This window comes from Dasypus novemcinctus, chromosome 5 (genome assembly GCF_030445035.2).
Source record: "Dasypus novemcinctus isolate mDasNov1 chromosome 5, mDasNov1.1.hap2, whole genome shotgun sequence".
Taxonomy (NCBI): domain Eukaryota; kingdom Metazoa; phylum Chordata; class Mammalia; order Cingulata; family Dasypodidae; genus Dasypus; species Dasypus novemcinctus.
The window spans coordinates 130,529,676-130,546,643 of NC_080677.1; the positions used below are offsets into that span (position 1 = coordinate 130,529,676).

Below are 16,968 nucleotides of genomic sequence, written 5' to 3' on the forward strand. Positions count from 1 at the left end.
ATAGAAACTTAGCCTAGTAATATATATTTCCTAAGATTTACCTCCTGAAAACCACCTTGTTACTCAAATATGGCTCTCTCTAAGCCAAACTCAGCATATATACTCACTGCCTTGCTCCTGCATGTGAGACATGTGACTTCCGGGGATAAACCTCCCTGGCGCTGAGGGATTATTACCAAGTGCCAAATAGTGATGCATTTGGGAAAAAAAACCTTGACAAAAGGGGGAAATATTAAATACAAAAGAATTCTTTTTTTAAAGATTTATTTATTTATTTCTCTCCCCTTCCCCGCCCCACCCCGGTTGTCTGTTCTCTGTGTCTTCTTTGTCCGCTTCTGTTGTTGTCAGCGGCACGAGAATCTGTGTTTCTTTTTGTTGCGTCATCTCCGTGTGTGCGGCACCATTCCACTCTTGGGCAGGCTGTACTTTCTTTCATGCTGGGCGGCTCTCCTCACAGGGTGCATTCCTTGCGCGTGGGGTTCCCTTACACGGGGGACACCCCTGCGTGGCACCGTACTCCTTGCGTGAATCAGCACTGCTCATGGGCCAGCTCCACACGGGTCAAGGAGGCCCGGGGTTCCCCATGTGGTAGACGGATGCCCTAACCACTGGGCCAAGTCTGCCGCCAAAATTTTTATACTTAAGAGTTTAAGTGAGTTGGGAGGTCATTCCAGGGTTATGCTTAGGTACCTCTCAGAAGGATCTGACAGACTGCCGCAGTAAACAAAGCCTCAAGCAGGAGTGCCCCTGAGGGTTCTAGAGACATCTGAACACTATAGGCAAGGCACAAAACTCCAGGAAATTGACATCCTGTTGCTCAACCTAGCCTTGGAATATATGTTAATCAATTTCCCCAATGTAACAGAGCTAAGCTTATCTACAATTTTCCTACACGTGGTTGGTTAAGGTTAGGGTTAGAGTTAGGCTTCTGCTCCTTTTGTTTAGCACTATACCTATTAAATATATATCCCAGAGACTTAAATCTTCTTTCTGTTCATATGCAGGTTGAGCCCTTAATCTTAGCAGAGTTGCAGCCAGCACCTACTCTCCAGTTCATTAGACTCTCCAGGACAATTAACAAAAGGATGATGATGGACAATGCCAATCCCCCAAAACAGGGAGCATTTGCAACTGCAAGCAAGATAGTTCCATCTGTCTGCCCCACCGGACCTAAGCCCCCTCTCAGTTGGAAGCAGAGTGGGCATCAACATCCCCAAATCCTCAAGATTGAGGAATGAACCAACATAAGGGAATGCAACCATGTACCAAATAGACTTATTATTATTCTAGTAATGAAAAAACTTGTAACACTGATACAGAGACAGTGCTTACCAGAGGTTCTAAGTGGAGGGGGAGGGATGAACAAGTGGAACATGTGGTATTTTGGAGACCTTGGAATTGTTCTGCATGATATTGCAATGATGGATATAAGCCATTATACATTTTGTCAAAACCTATAAAAATGTATGGTACAAAGTGTAAACAATAATGTAAACTATAGACCATGGTTAGTAGCTATGCTTCAATATTTGTTCATCAATTGTAACAAATGTACCATGTTAACAGAAGATCTTATTAATGGGGAGATGTGAGAGGGGAGAGAGTGGGATATATGGGAATCCCCTGTATTTTCAAGGTAACTTTTCTGTAATCTAAAACTTCTTTTAAAATAAAGTTTAAAAAATATTGGAAGCAATTCACAAAAAAAGGAAAAGAATTTATTCTTCCCAACCTGTTTCTCATGGATCTATATTCCAAAGAAGATTTTAAACAAAGCAAAGTCTTATGATTTTCAAATGGTGTCTGAAATAAGTAAGAAAAAAAAAAAGGTCTGCCTCAAGTACAGTTGAAAACAGTGATGTAGCCTTTTATAAAAAAAAGTTGGTGAGTAAGCTGTCAAAAATGAACAATAAAAGAAGTCAGGGGAGTGGGTATAGCTCAGTGGTTGAGTGCTTGCTTTCCACATATGAGGTCCCAGGTTCAATTGCTCGTACCTCCTTAAAAAAAGCCAGACAGTCAAGAACACATACTGTATTGTTCCATTTATATGAAATTCTAAGGTAAAATTATAGTGATGGAAAGCAGCTCAGTGGTTGCCAGGAGCTGGTCATGGTGGGAGGGCATGAACTGCAAAGAAGTGCATGAAAACTTTCCAAGACCTGGCAGTATTCTATATCATGATTATCATGGTGGTCTTCAAACTCATCAAATTATGCATTTAAAATCAGTAAATGTAAATACTTATAAATTATACTTCAATATTTTTTAAACTTTTTTGTTTTTTTTCGTTAGGAGGTACTGGGGATTGAACCTGGGGCCTTGTACATGGGAAGCAGACACTCAACCACTGAGCTACACCCACTCCCCTTTAAAAATAATTTAAATGAATTTTAAACAAGTAAACAAAAATATGTTAAAGGCAGAAAAGAAATTAATGATTTTTTGGAACAGCCTGAGTAAAACGCGCAAAATAATACAAAACACATGGTTTATGTTAATATGTTCTTTGCTCTGATGGACAAGTAGGAAATGTAATTTTCATATTATGTACCACAAAAACAAAATATAGGAATATGTAGATCTGATATTGTACCTGAGAATCTGACTCAGCAGCATCATTTCTAATATTACAAGGATATGTGATTAAAAAAGAGACAGGGAAACGGACTTTGGCCCAGTGGTTAGGGCGTCCGTCTACCACATGGGAGGTCCGCGGTTCAAACCCCGGGCCTCCTTGACCCGTGTGGAGCTGGCCCATGCGCAGTGCTGATGCGTGCAAGGAGTGCCATGCCACACAGGGGTGTCCCCTGTGTAGGGAAGCCCCACGCGCAAGGAGTGCACCCATAAGGAGAGCCGCCCAGCGCGAAGGAGGGAGCGGCCCGCCGAGGAATGGCGCCGCCCACACTTCCCGTGCTACTGACAACAACAGAAGCAGACAAAGAAACAAGACGCAGCAAATAGACACAGAGAACAGACTCCCGGGGGAGGGGAGAGGAATTAAATAAATAAAAATAAATCTTTGAAAAAAAAAAAAAGAGACAAATGCACTTTCTCATTACAAAGTATTGGCTATTTTTGTATGTGATATATAATAAAAATTTTAAAGTGAAAAATGTTTTACTTCAACTTGAATTCAATGTGGCCACATTCACTGTTGAGAAATTAGCTGTATTTTGTTTATCTAGACTGGAGGCCCACCACACAAGAGTAGAAACATACACACACATATCCCAGTTTCCTCCCCATCTCTGGGAAAAGTGACTGGCCTTTGCGTTCTTGAGGTCTGGGTCTGAGGTGTAGGAGTGAGGATAAGAAGGGCTAACACCGTGTGTGAGTGCATGTGCATGCACACGTGTGTGCGAGAAGGAGATGCTCCCAATCTGGGTGGGCCGCACAGGATACTACCTCTGAACAGGCCAATCAAGGAGATGAACTTGTATTTGTCTGATGCACGGTGGAGAGAACTGGGCCCCGCTGGAGAAGGATTGGCTGGAGCCTTCAAGAAGCACGTGACCCTGGCAGCCTGGAGCACCCAGGCTTGGCCCTAAGGGAACAGAGCCGCTGTTGCCTCAAAATGGCCCGAGCAGGTGTGGGTGAGGAGTGAGCCTCAGTGGCCACCGAGACAGCCCAAACTTCTGGTTCTCAGAGAACACAGCAAAAGAGAGAAAGGAGGAAAGACCCTCACGTTGGATCCATGCTGGATTCCCCACCCACCTTGGTGGGTGAGACCTATAGCCAAATTTGATTTTTCAATTGTAAATTGTTAATTTAAAAAAATACTGAATTTACATGGTACAATTGTCAAATGGTACCAAAAAAGTATGCAGTGAAAATTCTCCACCTCGTCCCTATCCAACAAGCCTCCTCTTTCTAGACACTGGAGGGAAGAAACCATGTGAACACTCTCTTACATACTCCTCCATAGAAAGTTTGCACATGGGAATAATCAATGCATATTTTCCCTCCTTTTCTCAAACACAAATGGTAGCATAATACATACACTGTACTGAATCTTGTTTTTTTCATCTAATTCAATACCTATAAATAAAAACGACATTAGTTACTAGCAATCATTTTGGTCTTTTTTTCTCCATAAAGTAGACATCAATTAAATCAAACCAGCTCCAGTCCTACAAGAAGGGAAATCCCTGGAGGAGAAAGAAAGACACAAAATCCCAGGATGTACTCACTTTTGTAACAGGAGAGAAGAGTAAGGCTTCCTAATGGAATTTCATATCCTCCACCTTTACCAGTTGCAAGACTTCAGTGTAAGACCTGAGAGTTGTGTTTTGTTTCGCTTTTTGCTTTTTTCATTTGTTTGTTTTTTTGGGAGCTACTGAGGATTGATCCCAGGACCTTGTACATGGGAAGCAGGCACTCAAACATTTGAGCTACATCCTCTCCCCACGAGCCAGGATATCTTAATCTGCAGTCAAACGTTCTACCCCTAAACCACAGCCCCTACTGGAATAAGTTTAGGCCTCATTAGAACTTTTCACTTTGATAGTACACTCAACATACCTCTAATAAATATGCCTTAATGTTTGTTGACCACTTGCAATGTGCTAGACACACTTTTGTAAGAGCTTCATATATATAATTATTTTAATCCTTGTAACACTCTTTGTGGTAACACTATCATCACCACCATCATCATCAACATTGTCATTATGGATAAGAAAATAATGACACAGAGAATTGAAGCAACTTTTCCCAAATCATAAAGAGTTAAGCGGCAGAATCAAGAGTTAAATAACCACTGCATTATCTTGCCTTGACTCAGCTACCCTTTAGGGTGGATCTCTGGGGCCTTGCTGTCTCATGGCCAACTCCTCTTTCTACCCTGTGACAAACAACCCTTCCTGGACACACACACACACAGAGTCCTGCAAACCTTCCCCCTTTTTAACAATAAGGTTGCCGAGAGAAGCAGAGAAGGCAGCCTAACTCAGTGCCTTGAGAGAACCCTAAAAGAGGATTCTGGGAGTTAGAATACTTGAACTGAACTTCTCTAAATTTGTATACTAATGAATTTCGGCTTTCATGTGGCTCACAATTGAAAATGTACAAAATGACATACAGAGAAAAATTAAGACTCCATTCCATCCATGGCATCCAGCTACCAGGGAACCTCTTCAGGGGTTTCTTGTTGGGTATATACCTTTAAAAGGGAAATTTTCTTCAGGATTTATTTTAGTTTATTATAGTGCCTTTTATATGCAATCATATCTATAATGCATGTACATACTACATATAGTGCATGTATATATACAAATACGTACAAAAACCTAGATATAAGTGCCTTGTACCTATACTTTATACACTATAAAGACAAAACGATTTTAGAAATCATTCCATACAAAATCACAACTCCAATCTCATTCAAATGACTAGCAGTTGGGAGAGTGGATGTGGCTCAGCAGTTGAGCGCTAGCTTCCCACATGGAAGGTCCTGGGCTTGGTTCCTGGTGCCTCCTAAGAACAAAAAACAAACAAACAAATGAGAAGTCCAAATCAGGGGTGCCAAAGTGGCTCAGGGTTCAATCCCCAGCCCTGGTACCTCAAGAAAAGAAAAAAAAAAAAAAAAGATTCCTAGCAGTTCAGTTGAAACTGTTTTGTGAGAATAGGCTTTCTGCTTGTGAAGCTGTCTGCTGCTATAGAGTTTCTGCCCCTATCTGTGTGGACTCAATTCTTCCCCAACCCTTTTCTGAATTTCTGTAAAAACCTGTCTCCATTTAACACAGCTAACATTTGGCCTCCCTTGGCTCAGGTCTCTTATAGACTAAGTCAGAGTCGTTTTTCTTTTGTTTTCTTTTCATCACAGGTATTAAAGCACAGCATGATGACAACTTACACATAAACATACGGGCACACTCAGGCAATGAGTATCTAGAAACAGCTCTCGATTCGAGAGTAGCCCAAGAACCTATAGTATTCCTGTATTTAAAATGTTAAGACTGGTGTTAACATAGGAATAGAAAAAATTTAAAATCTTATGGGAATTCAGGAACTCCTGAAGAACAGTGATCTCTAGCTGTCGTCCTCACGGTACCCACTCGTAACAAAGCTCCGAGGCCTGCACATTTGGGCAATTGACAACTGGACTAGAACTTGTTCGTTTTGATTTTGCTCCAGAATCTATACCTCAAAACTTGCCTGAAGCACGGGCTGCCCTCCTTTCACTTTCTGCTTATCCCTGTCCAACCCCTTGACCAGCTAGACGACATGAGCCTTTCAGAGAAAAACACCCTTCTTAAGGAATAGTTGGTACATTGGTGACTAAGGAAGCTGAGGAACTGCAGGGTGAGTAGGGTGAACAGAAGTCTTTGTTTCCTGTCTGTTGTGTTGGCATTCGATTCATGGAATTAATTAAGGTTTTGGAAGTTCATTTTGCCAATGCTGGAATATATTATTGTAAATGCTATTTAAATTCAGTTTGAAAGTCCAGCGGGGGTGGGGGGCTGGAGACGGAGCTCCAGTGGTTGAGCCCCTGCTTCCCATGTAAGAGGTTCCTGGTTTGATCCCCATTACCTCCTAAAAGCAATCATGAAAAAAACAACTCCCACTGGGTAGCAGAAATAGCTCAGTGGTTAACCACATCCAGGTATGCCTGGCCTTAGTACCTTAAAAAAAAACAAAAAAGGAACACGGGGTGTTAGCAGAACTGGAACCAGACTCTTCTGACTCCTCTGTGGGACTCTTTTTCCTCCACCACACTGTAGGGGAGCAAGAGAAGATTGCCTGAACCATGGCCGAGCCCACCAAATCCCCTCATCCCATCGAAACTGCAGGAACCCAGGGAGGTTTCCCTCCCTCATGGCCCGCTGTCTCCCTGCCGGGTGCGGTAGTCACTAGCCACGTGGGCTCTTGAGTACTTGAAATGTAATTAGTAGTACTACTTGAAAGGTGCATAAAACACACCGGGTTTCAAAGGCTTAGTACAAATACAAAAGAATGTAAAATATGTCATTTGTAATTTCTATATTGGTTACAGGATGAATTGATAATGTTTTGGATTAAGAAAAACATACTATGGAAACTAATTTCACCTGCTTGTTTTTACTTTTTAAAATGTGGCTACTAGAAAAATTTAATCAGGTACGTGACGTGCCTTAGATTTCTGCGGGACAGCTCTGGTCTAGCCCTCGGCCTTGGCGAGTCTGCCCCAACCCGGCGGGCCTGAGCCCCGGGGCCAACCGTCCCCGCCCTCCTCGCTCTGGGCTTGGCGCTCAGCCCCAGCTTCCTGCGGCCCAACACGTCCAGCATTCTCTCCCGTCCTGTTTCTTGGGTCCTGTTCCTGCGCTTTGGGAATAAAAACGACGGTGGGTTTGGTGGTCAAAGGATCTACTCAGTAGCTACCTTCACAGGGGCCATGAGGCCTTGGGCAGGTTACCCAAATTCTCTCGGTCTGGCTTTCCTCATTTGTGAAGTGGGAAAAATAATGAAACGACTTATCTTGCAGGCTTCTTGTGAGGATGAAATAAGAATGTGTATGAAAATGTGCTTTGGAAATGGCAGATCACGTGCGAACATTAGCCTCTACTGTTGCGTAGCGTCAGAACACGGAAAAAGACGAGCAGGTCCAGACTATGGAGCTGCGAGGTGAAGTAAACCGTGGAGTGGGACAAGGATAAGGTTTATTTCCACATCTTGTATGATCTGTAGGGATCTGGAAAGGAAGTTAAGAGCATGTTTGTCTTCCCAGAAACTAGAAACAGAGAAAAGAAATAAACAGGGGGCACCCGGATTTGAACCGGGGACCTGTTGATCTGCAGTCAAATGCTCTACCACTGAGCTACACCCCCTAGCCGTAGGGATATTGCTCTCCTTTACCTTTGTAATCACAGGAACACATCCGGGCCCTACAAAAGTATTGTATCTTTAGCTACTTTTCCCATTGTCATTCCACACTGGTCTTCCTATTGTATAGTTATGCTCCAAATCACTTTCTTCTCCCAGCCTGGTGCCTCGAGTGATTTGGTCACAGCAGTAGGCAACCAAGCACCTTTTCATTGTTCATGGGGGAAAATCCAGGCAACCTGGAGCTTCTTCATCACACTAAGCTTTGGATCCGAGAGCCACACCAGCCCATTTATTCAGCCACCCTATATCTCTAACTTTCTTTTCTCTATTTTTTTTTTTTTTTTCTTTTCTTTTAGCCCTCCTTCTTAGCCTCTCTTCTTCAGCTGTCTTTCCTTATTTCATTACTCTGGTATCACTCACAGCCCCTCCCCTACACCCGCAGTCCTCTCCGACCACAAGGACCTCCACTGGTCCCTTTTCTTCTTCAATATTTTCTTTTCCAAACTAACTCCTTACCTGAGCTATAAATGGAAGTCCAGGTCTAGTAAATAGAAGTTGGACCATTTATTTTGAAAAATAAAATAGGTGATAAAAGATAAGAAAACTGAAAAAGAGGCAATACTGGAGGATTTGTTCTATTAAATATTAGAGGATCTACTAGAACTCAAGAATGAAAACGGGGCAAGAACAGAACAGACACATGCAATAAACAGACTATAGACCTGGGAATACACCATGGTGTGTATATACTTAAGAAAGGATAATCACTAGTATTTACTGAGCAGTAATTATTTTGCAGGCACTGTTCACAAACAATCCTAGAGGAGAGGTACTGTGATTGTTCTCCCCATTTTACAGAGCAGGAAACTAAGATGCAGAGATAATAAATAAGTTGTCCAATGTCAAATAATTATTGAGCTGTGATGCAAACTTAAGCAGTCTCATACCAGAGTCCACACAATTAATCCCCATGTTTTACTGCCTAACGACTGTAGCAATCACACATTCATAGGGGAAACAAAGGGCTATTTCCATAAACTGTATTGGGAAAATTAGTTGGCCCTTTGGGAATAAAATTAAACCTCATATCATACACCAAAATAAAGTTCAGGTGGATGAAAGCATTCTGTATAAAATATCTAACATAAGTAAAAGTACAAGAAAGTATAAATAAACACCTAACTGATTACTGAATGGCAGGATTTCTAACACACAGAAGAAATCCCAACGGATGATACCAATCGATTTGTATACATTAAAAATATAGACATCTGAAAAAAATTTTTTTTCCTGATAATTTGACAAATTCATTAACCTCTGACCATGGTAAGAATTCCATAGCATAGAATAATTAAAGATAAAATACGTACAAATCTTATCAGAGACTTGGAACCCTCAGCTGGAGAAGGAGGCGGGGCCAGGGGTACCGAGGATGTTGGGAGGAGGGGCTTGGACTGAACGGAGAGCATCTCTCCGGCTTCACCTTTTTCCTGATATCTCTTCTCTCGCGTTAACGGTGAATCTACACCTGGTCGCCTCGGGGGTTATTTCTCTGTAGGAGGGATTTAATGTCTCGTCTTGGGGCTATTCTGAGCCAGGGCCCTGCGCACAGAGGATTCAAGGAATTGCTGGCTCCTGTGGCATCTCCCACTGTCCCTGTGAATGTGCCCCAGGCTGCACAGCCGGTCCTGTCAGGTGCTTCTTCCACTCCCTGTGCAGCTGTTCCTCTCGCGACTTGTTTGGCATAACTAGCACATGCAGAACTTTCTTCCTGGAGCACTTACCTCCTTTTGATCCCAGACCAGCATGGAGTATAACCCCCTCCACACTTCAACTCAATTTCCACTAATCGTGACTGACATAACATTAAAAATTAATATCCTTAATATGTAAAGCGCTCATAGATAATGGCAAAGGCCATGTTCCCCACAAAAGGCATTTTCACATCCCAACCTCTGGTCCTGTGGGTGTTAACCCATTTGTAAATAGGGCCCTTGAAGATGTTATCTGTGAAGGTGTGTGCAAACTCGTTGTGGTGAGCCTTATTCCAATATGGCTAAAGTCTGTATAAGCAAAGGGAATTGGAGTCAGAAAGCGAAGATATGCGGAGCAGCCAGAAGCTGGAAGTCAGTGGAACTTAGAAGAGAAAGAAGGCACTACCATATACATTACCAAGTGATGGAAAACCCAAGGAATCCCAGAGATTGCTGGCCAGCAGGAGGATACCTTGGGAGGAAGCAAGCCTACTAGCCTCTGAAACCGTAAGCCAATAAATTCCTGTTGCTAAGCCAACCCAGTGTATAGGATGTGTTTTAGCACAGAGGAAACTAAGACAGCCATCAACAGACAGTTCACACAAGGAAATAAGAGAAGCTAATAGTCAAGAATGAGTGTTCAATTTCAGTAATATCAAAGAAATGCAAATTAAAACACTATTATTTAATTTTAACCTCTCAAATTAGAAAAAAAATTAAATAGTAATTCTCAAACTAGCAAGGCCAGGTAGGACCAGTACTATTTTAGGACTGTAAATTGGTACAATCTTTCTTGGCTGGGAAAGGGCAATATACAACAATCAATTGATCTAGTTGTAATTGATCTAGTTGTAATTCCATTTCTATTAATTTATTCTTAGAAAAAGCCAAAATATGAACAAATGTTGGCTCAAAGGTATACTTCAAAGTGTTATCTTAAATATTTAAACAAATAGAAACTGAGATGCCTAATATTACAGAGGTGGTGAAGTAAAGTATGGTGCATCCACATGACAGAAAACTATATAGCAATTAAAAATGCTTAACTTACAAGAAAATGTGAATTATATTCTGACTGTACATTATCACCTACAGAGATTTAAAAAACATTAGTGCAGGAAGTGGATGTAGCTCAAGTGATTGAGCACCTGCTTTCCATGTATGAGATCCCAGGTTCCATCCCCTGTACCTCCTAAGAACAAACAAATGAAAAAAAGGGCTCTCACTGGGGAGTAGATGTAGCCTTGTGGTTGAGTGCCTGCTTTCCATATATGAGGTCTTGGGTTCAATTCCCCATTACCTCCTTAAGAAAAAAAACATTAGAGGAGTGGAGTAGACCAATTGAATCAACTAAGTGTGATACCATATTTTGTAAGACCTTCCCAGGGGATTCAGCCATGGTTGGGAATCACGGTGTTAAATGATAGAGGGCATTATCTCAAATATAAAAATAGAAAGAAAAAAAGCTAAAAGGAAATCTTTTGAAATCCTAGTAGCTGTTATTTCCTTGGTGAGATTATTAGCGATTATTTCTTCTTTACACTTTCTGTATTTTCAGTCATGGCTAAATATTATTTTCATAAGCCAGTTAGAAATTTTCTAAATGTTTTCAAAGGACCTGTAAAAAGCACCTAGAGACCTCTGAATTTAAATTAGGACCTCTTAATCTATAATCAAATACCTTACCTCAGTCCACCCCCAAAAAATCCAGCCCCTCCCCCTTAGTCTTCTTCCCATCAGAGCCACCACCAGAACTCACGTCAAACATCAATGCTCCTCTACTCGGATACTTTCCTGTAACCTTCCTAGAAGTGAACTTACCTTTTGTACTGCATGGGCCACTGGCTTGCTGGGATCACAGTTCCTTGTATGGGTGAACTTAATATGCATCGTTTGTTCCATAGCATAAAGGTAAGGGCTAACAAATAGGGGGATTACGGGTGGTTTTTAGACTTTCTTTTTTATACTCTTTTCTATTCTCCCAATATTCTGCAATACAATGCATCACTTTCAAATTAGAAAAACCAGTAAATATTAAAAATTTAAGTACATGCTCTCCTAATAGTTGCAAACAATACCATAAGTATCAATGGAATGCTATTTTGAGCAATCAGGTCATTATAATTTACATATAACTGATTCAAGCAACTTTAGGAATAATTATGTGCATTTTGCAGCTGAGGACACAGCCTCAGAAAGTTTCTAAGGGACTCAATTTCAGGATGTCTCCCTCCAGATCCAGGGCAATCCCATGCTTTTTCTTCTTTTCTAGTAAGGGTTGGGTAATTTGAAGAACACCAAGGCAGAATTCTTTGGGGACCTGTAAAAATTACCACCTCATCCCCAATCTCATCCCCCCACCTTGTTAGGATGTATGTTCATCTAAGATTAATAATGGCTAACATTTATTATTTTCTATGTTGTAGGTACATGGGACATTTTTCCATTCAATCCTTACAACAATCCTTTGAGATAAGTACAGTTATCATCTCCTATGAGGGAGCTAAGATTTCCCCCTATTTATAAAGAAACAAAAACTGAGAGGTGTTAAATAACTTTCATTCAATTGCTCAACAAATACTAAATACCTACTGTGTTCCAGGTCCTTGGCTAGGCACTGAGGACTGCAGTGAACAGACAAAAGAACAAGGTCCCTGCTCTCAGGGAGTTTATTTTCTGAGAGATGTAGGGTGACAGAGAAGTAATCAAATAACTGAACAAGGTAACAATTGAAAAATACTATGGGAAAATAAAACGGTGTAATGAAATTGGGTGGTCAGGAGAGTGACAATTTGAGCTGACATCTGAATGACAAGCCAGCTGAGTAAAAATCTGGTTCTAGAGGATTCCAGGCAGAAGGACCCTTGACTGCAAAGGCAGGGACTAGCTTGGCAGGATCAAGGAGCACAAACAATGCCAGTGTGGCTGGAGCAAAGGGACAGAGCAGGACAGTGATGTAAGTGCGGTGGGGAGGGGTCAGATTATACACAGCCAAGCTTGTAAAGCACAGTCAGCAGGTGGGTTTCTTTCACGTGCCACTTAGGAAAGAGCGGAGCCTGGACTGAAATGCGGACCTGTCTCCCTCCAGGCTACATGTGCCACTGCCTCCAAGGCCTCTGGATGGGTTCTCTGTAGTGGACTCAAGACAGGGCCCTACTATCTGTGGCCTGATCTACGGCGACAGGCTCCCCTTGTGAGCCTGAGGCCTCCCTTCAACATGTATTTAAGTTTGTTACGTTCACTCAGTCGACCTGGTCCCTGCCCTTGTGGAGCATCATTTCTAGTGGAAGAGGCGTACGTGAACATACATGGTCACTCAGGTACTTCTTCAATTACAGTTGGGGTAAGTGCTGTGAGCCCATAGAACAGGGCAGCGGGGAGGTGCTGTGAGCCCATAGAACAGGGCAGGGGGGAGGCGCGGCTAACCTAATCTGGGGGTTTGGAGAGAGCTTCTCTGAGAAAGTGACATTTCCATAAAACCTTGAAGGAAAAAGGAAAGTTAGGAGATGAGTGGCCCAGAAAGGCAGGGCAGCGTGGGTGAAGGCCAGAATCAGAAAAGCAGAAAGAGGGCCACAGTGCCGGTGCCTGGGGAGGTAGATGGAGATGGCGTTGGGGAGACAGGCAGGGACCGGTGGGCTCTGACAGAGATTTTGGATTTTACCTTTAGACCAAAGGGTGTTATGCAGAAGTCCATGATAAAATCCGCATTTTCAAAAGATCACTCTGGCTGCCTAAAGTTCCCAAAGCACAGCTTCATCATATTAAATTCAAATACATTAACTCCATGACCTAAGCCTACGGTGCCAACGATTCTGCCCACCTGCACATCAATCACATTGACCCACATGTGGCTCCTTAAACACCTTTGCAGCCACAGAGAACAATCTCCTAATTCTCAGCTCTTCCTGTCAATACCCTACCTGTTTCTCAGGGATGTGTCAAAGGATCGACCTTACCTCCGAACGGTTTAGCAATATGAAAAAAGACATAAAAATGTCTACACACATTCATATGTAATATACATATTATATTATGTATAATAATATACATAATATGTATATTTTATATTACACATTATATTAAAAATACACTTCTAGGAATTTAGTATTTGTAATTAATTAGGCAAATATTTGTAAGTTTGCCAAAGAGTTAAAAACAAAAAATTCTGCCCATCATCAGAGCGCTTCTCAAGGTCCACCAATGCATGATACACCTGCAACTTGCTTAATTAATTTAAGCTTTGGTTTCCTGATTTATAAAATGAGAAAAGTAGGTAAAGAGTACAATGAAATGCTGCATGTTAAAGTGTTTTATAAACCGTAAAAGCCCGATGTAAATTAAAGGAATTTAAATTCCTCCTTCCTGGAACCCCTACAGGCTCCTGGGCTCTCTTTCCTACTCCTCTGGCCTGCGCGGGGTCGTAGCCATCAGCGCACGTGGTCTACTACACCCCACCAATTCCTGAGGCCTAAACGTTTGGTTCCTAGCACCGGGGAGGTTTGCCGAAAAAAACGGTCTCTATCAAATCTGGGTGAATTGGGGGCAGCCAAGGGACCAATGATCTTTAAAAGAAAAAAAACAAAAACAAAAACAAATTGCTGCTCTGGGCGGGTGCGACAGCGACGGAGCCGGATTTATAAAGAGGAGGGGCAATCCACTGGCAAGGCAAGAGGATGGTTCGTCTTTCAGCAGCGTCTGCACCGCAAACCCAGTTGTTCTGGGCGCTGGGCGGGGATTTCGACCACCGGAGATTGCCCGGGAAAGCGCGGCGGCCCTGCGAGGCCTCCGCGCACCACCGAGAGGGGACCCCCTCCCCCGCCTGTTCCTAGAGCGGCGAGCGGCCAGGTGCGGGCGCGGTGGCCTCCCCGGACCTCCCCGGCGCCAACCAGCAGAGGGCAGCACGCCCCGCGGTCCCGCTCCAGCGCTCGCGGCCGGCCCGACGTGGCATGGGCACCTTGAGCGAGGCCTTGAGCTGGTGGCCCCGCAGACGTCCGCCCACGCTGCTGGCCAGTGTGTGATTGCAGATGATGCAGCAGCGAGCTGTCTGGTCAGATGTGTTTAATCAGATTGGTGAGATGAGGTTTACCCAAAGGACTATTGTAAATAAAAAATATATAATAAAGATATGATAATATACAGTAAATATATAACGTTAATAATTCATATTAAGCTTCTGCTACATTATCTCACAGCAACCCTGTGAGAACTGTTACGTCTCCATTTCACAGGTGCTGAAATTGGGGCTCAGAGTTTTTGAGAAACTCCTATAGACTCAGTCAGTGAAGACCTGTGACTCAAGGGAAAGGTGAGGACCATGATACCTCTGTCCTCTGGGGGAGCCAGGGCACCCAGGCTGGGGACAAGACGCGAGGAATCCTGGTGAGGTGGGAGGCAGGAGGCATTGGGAGATGGCACTCCAGGGTCCCCCAAAGCCTGTATTTCGTGCCATGGCTATAGGGAAGCAAGAAGACACAGCAAAGCAAGATTTAAAATTTGAGAAAGCTTTACAGCCCCTGCTGCCTTGTGTGAGCCCAGACGAGTGACAGCGTGACAATTCACTGACAGACGGAGGAAGGTGGGGAGAGCTGGAGCCAATGCCCCTGGAAAGGCACTGGCTCTATCTCCATGCAGTCTTAGGGCTGCTGACTCCCTTCCCTTGGACTCCTTATCAGGAAGCTGGGTGACCTTCCTTCAAAGGACAGGGCAGCCCAGGAAGGATTTCAGTCATCACCCCGGGCACCTTGCAACCGTGTAAGAGGATTTGCCAGTGTCATACCTCACAGTGTCCTGGCACTCTACCTAATATTTGGACTGAAATATAAAAGGGAATGATAAAATACATTTTTAAATGCTCTCTTTTAAAGGTTGGGCTGAGTTTTCATGAAGAAAGTAATCTCCACTCCAGAAACTTGGGGTTTTACTTGTATTTTTTTCCCTGCATCCTGTCACCTATGGTTTATTCACCTAACATTCATTGAGTTCCTAGTATGTGCCAGACCCTGTGCCAGATACTGGAGTTAGCACAGAAATGAACCAAAGAGGTTCCTACCCTTGAGGAATATCAAACACAGCAGGCAGCTGAGTGCCCTGCTTCAGGCATGCACCGAATCCAGGAAAGCCCAGAGGAGAAGGCCTCTTGACAGTGCACAGTTGTAACTTGCACTTATTATCTTCCCTGGCCTTCGCAGTATAAGCATTTACTGTAAAAATAACATTGGGAATCCTTGTAGCTTTCTCATAGGGGATTTCAAGACATCTGTGTTGCTATATACCCCCTGGCTCCCGGGGATTCTTGGTGGCCGTTAGCTTGCTTGATTTCACTGATGAAGTTAGAGGGATCTGCCGAGTAAGGAAAGGCTATAGGGAATAGGATGCATTTATGCCCTAAAAGAAAGGAATCAACTTAGGAAACCCTGTGCTCTGTCAAAGATTTAAGTAAGCACCGATGTGTCACTGGATAAATAAAACACAGAGATTGGATTAAGACTGGGAAATATTGAAGGAAGGGGGGAGAGTCATTATGACATGCCCAGGGCAGGAATTTTTCGAGGTGGGGGTCTCTCTTTGGAGACGGCTCAGCCCAGTCCTTGGGGACAGGGAGGACAAGCAGGTGGGACTGGGCTCCAAACTGAGCAGCAGCTCTGCCTTCAATTATTTTACATATTTAGTTTCTGAAAATGGTTTTATTTAAGCAAGGGACTCTGGAGCTAAGTTTGAAAACACTGACTGCTGAAGTGCAGAAAATTTAGCTGATTATAAATGTGATAATGAGTTTGCATCCTGAATCTGATAAATATTCTAAAATATAATATTATGGACTTGGTTTCTACAGCAAGGGGGTAATCCACTTAATTTCACAGGTGTGGAGACTGGTTAAAAGTCATCATACTGAGTGGTAAATAAAAATGGATTTCAATACCATCTCTTGGAGAAATAAGGGACTCATACAATTCAAAATAAGTTTTATTGTTTGGAACTCAGAAATTCCCTTTACAGTTGTAAAAAAGCAATAATGCTACTTTCATTTAGGGGAAGAAGGTTTTAAATAAAATTCTGTTACGTGATTATCTATTAATGTGAGGTAATCTTGGTAAAACGCATACCCAAGCATGTTTGTATGCAGTTAACGCTTGTTCCAAGACTCTGAAGAGCTGGCACAGATTTGGGCAAGAAAAATGTGTCTGTTTCTCTCAATATGTGTATATATCTACTGTTAGAATTACATATACTAAAAATTGGCTTAATTTGATCTGGATGTTGACTTGTTTTTTTTAGCAGTATTCTGAAAAAAGTTTGTTATTAAATTGTTCAGGTGGTAACTATACAAACAAACTTACTGCCTTTACTTCTGGACAAAATAGATATGGTCATTTTCAGTTATGACTAGTAATCAAAGTAGGATAATACATAC

At 42.6% G+C, this 16,968-nt stretch overlaps 1 non-coding gene across 1 annotated transcript; it reads right to left on the minus strand.

Annotated features, from left to right (window-relative positions):
- Positions 1 to 7,733: 7,733 nt before the first annotated feature.
- TRNAC-GCA (transfer RNA cysteine (anticodon GCA)) lies at positions 7,734 to 7,805 on the minus strand. Its single transcript has one exon. It is a non-coding gene; the product is annotated as a tRNA-Cys (tRNA).
- Between the last annotated feature and the right edge of the window lie 9,163 nt (positions 7,806 to 16,968).